The sequence below is a fragment of the Sinocyclocheilus anshuiensis genome, unplaced genomic scaffold, assembly GCF_001515605.1.
Source record: "Sinocyclocheilus anshuiensis isolate Anshui unplaced genomic scaffold, SAMN03320099.WGS_v1.1 scaffold284, whole genome shotgun sequence".
Classification (NCBI taxonomy): Eukaryota; Metazoa; Chordata; class Actinopteri; order Cypriniformes; family Cyprinidae; genus Sinocyclocheilus; species Sinocyclocheilus anshuiensis.
Window position 1 is genome coordinate 2677763 of NW_015554266.1, and position 6357 is coordinate 2684119.

General features: G+C 39.9%; 1 pseudogene; it reads right to left on the bottom strand.

Annotated features, from left to right (window-relative positions):
* Window positions 1-618: 618 nt before the first annotated feature.
* Window positions 619-4976, bottom strand: LOC107671287 (nuclear receptor subfamily 4 group A member 2-like; annotated as a pseudogene).
* Window positions 4977-6357: the final 1381 nt, after the last annotated feature.

Genomic DNA, 6357 nt, shown 5'->3' on the forward strand with positions numbered 1-6357 from the left:
TGAAAGAGATATATAAGAAATTCGCATTTCCCCCGAAATCCTTCGTTTGCATGCTATCTACAGTTTAAATGTTATATTCAGTGTTTCTTAAAAAATAAATAATCTTAACCATTCACGTGAGAGAGAAAAGAATAAGATTAAAAGTAAAATAAATAAAAATAACAATAAAATATGTATACTTTTTTTTCTTTGTTTGAGTTCCTTCAGTAATGCAAGTTTTTCCTTGAACAAATTCGGATCACAAAATAATGAAATGTAATTAAGAGACACGGCTCCTGCATGGAAATGATTTAAAAGTTTTATTTGTAAACATTAAATATTCCTTTCTCATGAAGTTTGATTCGGGTTCGGAACCGGACGAGTTGTAGTATATTTAGTTAAACCATATAAAAAGGCAGTGATGATTTTCACACACCTACAGGAATAGATGGCAAATAAAATCACATGTAAGACATTAAACAAAGACGACGGTGATGCGTCTGAAATCATTTCAACTGCACCATGCTTTAACGGCAAACTCAAAATAAATATATAAACGTTTATATTAAACAGCAACAATACATACAACACATACAACGAGGAATGTCTGACAATTGTACAAACACTATGGGTCCCTTTTTACCTGTACAGATGATACTGGTATTTTATACACATGTGCCGTATTTAAAAGTTGTCCCAATACTACGAATCTTTATAAAATCTAACAGACTACATAGTGTCCGGAATATAGAGTGTGTAATAGAGACAAGAGTCCTCTACAACATGCGTCTCCTTCCCACCTGACAGATACACTTTTATAAGTTATAAAAGAAAAAAAAAATGTCTCTGTACAAGCTTTATACACATCATATAAATCACATAAATCTATTTAATAAGTATATAGAAATGGTATAATACACTCTACTCTGTGATTTTCCATGAATACAGACGTTTGCAGTTAACTGATTAGTAGTGGCGAGATATTTTTCATCGTTCAAAATCAGGCATACTACTGAATAATATGTGTCTTTTATTATAATTTCTCATATTATTATTACCTTTTTACCTATTTTTACATGTTTCTCTGTTCTGAGATACTCAGTAGCGGTATTTTTTTGGTGGGATAAAAGGCCAAAATCACTTGCCGATGACAAAAGTTATTATTATTTCGCGTGGTGCTTTCCAGGCTTTATATCGTTGAATCCTTTTTTTCCGAAAGCGCACGTCATTTGGCAATGGTTGGTGGATTAAAAAAATCAGGCTTTCAGTTTTCAAGAGAGTCAGTGGAAGTTCTCTGAGGTTGTTTGAACTAGTTTTTTTTTTTTTCTCCTTTTCTCGCGGTTTAAAAGGGCAGAGTGTCAAGAAACAGTTTGTCGATTATTGCTGGCGGTGGGACCAGATCTTCTAGTTTTAGGTAGAAGATGCGCTGCAGACCCTGTGTGCACAGTGTGCGCAGTTCAGGCAGTTTACCCAACAGTTTGGACAAATAGTTTGGACGATTCAAGCCGCCTCCATTGAAGGTGACTTGATCTTTCAGACAATTTACTATCTTGTTTTGAAGGTCCTCCACTCTCTTGGATTCTTTCAGTCCGTGTCTCTCTGTAAAATATTAATAATCATTCTTATTTGAGAATATAACATAAAAAAAAAAAAAAACACAGTTACACTTTTCTTAACAGTATATAAAACTGATCTCACCTGTGACCATGGCTAGGGCGGCGATGCATGAAAAAGCAGATATGTCTAAATTCATGTTCTGGAGATTTGACGAGAACTCCGCTATAGAGTCAATCCACTCGCCAAATCCACGGACGCACTGCAGCCTGTGCAGCACCACTCCGTTACAGAAGATGAGTTTGCCTTCCATCGGGTTGGACCTGAAATTAATGACAAAGCACCCGTTAATTACCGTGCGCATTAAACGGGGATTTAAGCGGCTGCTAATTATTACAGAGCCAATAAAAACTGAAGCAGCAAAGCCACCTCTCCAGAGGCCTCGGTACCTGTACGCCAGGCGCAGCACGAAGAGCTCCAGGAAGGCAGACTCGAACAGCAAGTCCTGGTCCGGGTTAGACAGGTCGGTGAACCCGGGAATCTTTTCTGCCCAACCGCGGATGATCTCCATGGATCCGGTGAGGAGGTCGTAGAACTGCTGGATGTGCTGTGTGTCATCTCCGCTCAGTTGGTAGTCCGGGTTGGCTTGGAACTGGAATTTAATTTAAACATGACTTAATGAGCTCCCTTAAAATATATAACCCGTGAAATTGCAAAGCCCATTTCTAGAAGGGGGAGAGTTTCCCCCCTCTTTAATTTAACTTGTGTCTGTATTTCACTGGCTTCTTTCTTGCAAAAGCAATTTAGAGAGTAAAATATGCCACCCTTAAAGTGTTGAAAGTTTATAATGAAACACTGTATGATATTAAATTCCTAATATTGGTTGTGTCAGATTGGCGCAGGAAGCGCATCAAGAGTCACATGCACATTTTGATTTTTTTCTTTTAAAGCCTAAAATGAGGGGTAAAATTATAGACGAATGCAGTATTATAACGCACTCTGGTGTAGTCGAGGCTGCTCATAGAGGGGTTGGAGTCCACATGAGCCCTGACCAGAGCGCTGATCAAACTGACGGGCGGAGAGGGAGGCGAAGACTCCTGCGGACTTTTGGGTTTGGAGGGTAAACGGCCTCTCCGACCCTTTAAGTTGGCGGTCCGAACAACTGTCAAAACAACACAAGACTGTTATTATCAAGTGGCTGTTATGCTCGTTGTAACATGCATGACATCAACGATGACTGTAATTGCAGTTGCGCACTTCTCTGTTTTCCAGGTGCGACAAGACGCACATTCTTGTGGACAAAAAGCGATTTACCTTCTTTCACCATTCCGACCACCATGCACTTCTGAAATCGGCAATACTGACATCTGTTTCTCCGGCGTTTATCCACAGGACAGTTTTTATTGGCTAAACAGACATATTTGGCGTTCTTCTGTACTGTACGCTAAATGAAGAAAATGTGGACAATAAGATTTCATTTGTAGCCTATGACATATAATTCAGACAAAAAATTCATATATATATTTTTTTTTTCTAAGCAAACATTCGGTTTGTTTTTGGTGTAAATTATCTTTAATCAGATATGCGACTAACAAGTGAGCAAAATAAAGATTTAAAGAAAACAATAAAATAAGATATTAAAAAAAACCCCCGCTAATATGACAGCTGCTCGAATGTCTGTTTAAGTCTCATTTTACTTTCAAGATCAGAGAAAACCGATATAACCGGTAACAACACAAAACAAATAAATAAGCAAATTAATTAATTCATTATTAATAATAATAATAATAATAATAATAATAATAATAATAATAATAATAATAATAACCGCGCACAAACCTTCGGTGGACGGAGAACCTCTAGACTGGGGTGACGGCACCTGACTGTCCATCAGCTGATGGCCGTGACTGAGCTGCAGGGAGTGCGTGAAAGCGATTCCTGCCTGTTTCCTGATGGCACTGGGCACTGCGAAACTCTGGCTGTTCAGGGCTCGGTGCGCTCCGGGACTGTCGTGCCCCATGGACACGTGGAGAGGCCCGTCAAAACGCATCTGACAGCTGGAAACAGGGGTTCCGGGTGGAGACTGCTTGAAGGAGAAGAGGGAGAGCCTGGACACGGGGTTTTTGCGCTGATCTATCATATGTGAGGTCATATAGGTCTGATGAAAAGTGTGCAGGGAGCTCGGGTCCTCCCACATATGATTGGGCTGAACCTGGAAGTTGGCCGTTCCCGGAGCGTGAGGTGAGGACGGTTTGAAATACATAGGCCCGGAGTGGGCCATCATCTCCTCTGACTGCGGGCCCAAATGGCTCTGCTGATGGTATGTGTGCATCTGGACGTCCTCCACTTTGATGGAGGACTGTTCTCCAGAATGGGGCACCTGGTAAAGACAAGGCGGCTTCACGTCATAACCGGTGTTGTAGTTGTCCATGAAGGTGCTGAAGCTTGGCAGAGAGGTGGTGGCGGCGGTGATCTCGGTATTGGTCAAATCCATGCTGAACTTCACAAACTCTGGCGTGAGGAAATCGCAGCTGTATTCTCCGCTGGTGTGGTAACTGTAGCTCTGAGACGCAGGACTCGCGCCCTGCGGGGATGAGCCATACTGAGCCTGGACGCAGGGCATGGCTGCAAACAACACAGCAATCAATAAAAGAAAAAAAACAACAACAACAACATAAAGAAAGCCTGAAAATAATAGCCGCATGCCCATCAAACCATGTTTTAGCACTGTTTCCAGCTTGCATGCAACTTTGCAAAATCGCTTTTAACTATTCATCTTTTTTTCTGCTGAAGTACCTTCAGTCGTGGGACTGTTCCTCTGCAGATCGCTGTGCAGGTGATAATATCAGGTGAAATTTAATACCGGGATTCAAGACAAACGAGTCAGCTCTGGATTCTCCCTCTGATAAAACACACAACTTTCACTTGATTTTGCATCACATTTTATTAGTTCTATTACACAGATACAAAATTATAGAGCTCACTTTAACTTTGAAATTTAAAACCCCCTTTTTTTGCGCCGTATCAGAACGCCGTATCAGAACATGTGAGCGATGGGGCGAAAGTTTAAGGATTTGCGCGCCGCGTTTGTAATATTTTTTTTATATATTTCTGCTAATAAATGCATGTCTGAAGAAACACAATTTCACACAAGCGTGCGCTGGTCTCTATTCTCATACAAGGACTGAATAAATGCTAATTTCACAATTCAGCTCTAAAGAAAAACAGCTTATCAATTTCTATAAAACCAGCAGAAATCAACAAACAACAGAGACTGTTGCACTGCTTATTAAAAATGCATATTTGCCCAAACAGACAAAGAATAAAAAGAAAGGCAATTGCATACCTTAGTAGACCATCAGTAAAACTATATTGTATCCATAAGCATGTGATGCAGAATATGTGTGTAAATGTCCAGCACGGCGTGTGGTTCGCAGAGCGCGGAGCTCAACACTGGCATGTAGAGCTCAGTCTGCCAATGTGTCTTTGTTTATGTGAGACCCACGTGTTTGAGTTCAGTACGTCATCTGCGTCATATGTGAGTAGAACCAATCAGCTGCGAGACTCTTCTGCCAATCTGAGGGCTGACTGACAGCCGGTGCATGACTGTGATTTCACAGAGATCTGCTGTAGTTTACATTCCCCGTCGTCGAATAGCAATTTACCTCTGTTTTGTCACATATATTTCAGTATGCACAGTACAAAATATTAAATTCGATTAAGTCGACTTCACATAAAACACTGATAAAAATAAATAAATAATTGTAACAATAATAGAATTACAAGTATTTATTCCTTCTCATTCTATTAAAACTATTTGTTTATGATGTTTTGGTAAAGCTGGTTTATCTAAGGCTAAACAACAAGTACTGGGGGGGGACCAAATCTAAGAGCCATTGGTCATTGTATTGTTCAATGCGAAACAACAGTAGAAATTATATTTGTACGAGACTACAGTCATTAGCAGAGGGCAGAGGAGGGGATTCTTACAGAGTAATTTCAATCTAAGTGTGACAAAGACAGAGAAATACATCAGGAAATGGCAAAAAAAAAAAAAAAAAGAAAAAGCGATGCAGATAACAGCTCTGATGCAGAACGTGAAGAGGTCTAGAAACAGAGGTCACCTCCCCTCAAAACAGTCTTTGCCATATTGTATCTGAATGGGTGGGTGTTACTGTTATTTGAGACAGGTCTCACTCAACCATCATGTGAACACCCTCTTTCCACAAACTAAATCCTGCATCTCCCAACCACCATAAACAACTTCATGGCCTTATGGGTAAAACCACAATATGTAAGAAAACATTGCTCAGTCTCTTTTCTATGTAAACAAATACAAAATTAAGGTTTGTGAGGTTTTCTTAATACAGCTATGTATTTGTAGCTAAACCAAAGTGGTGTCCTCTAAATGGGGGTGGCAGTCTCCTCTAGAGGACACTGTTGCTCACCACCCACTGGACAATAATTTTGGATTATGTTGTATATGTTGTTATAACGTAAAGCTAATACAGTGCTGCTCAATGTATTTCAGCCTAATGCAGAACAAATTAGATGTCAATAAGCCACAGACACTGCAGTTCAGCCATTCAAGGATGACATGTGAGGACAAAACTATCCCATGATGTCCGTGATCTCTCATTTAAACAATATGTCCAAAATTGTCAGCCATGTTCTACATAGTGAATGACAGGCCAGCCATGTGCTCAACAGCTGATTGAGTTTATTGCTATATTCAATGTATTATATCCACAATATGGTCTGCTTTCATTTACCTTTTTAATGAAGGGAAATTACATACAATTAAGCAATAATTGCCCATTGGCT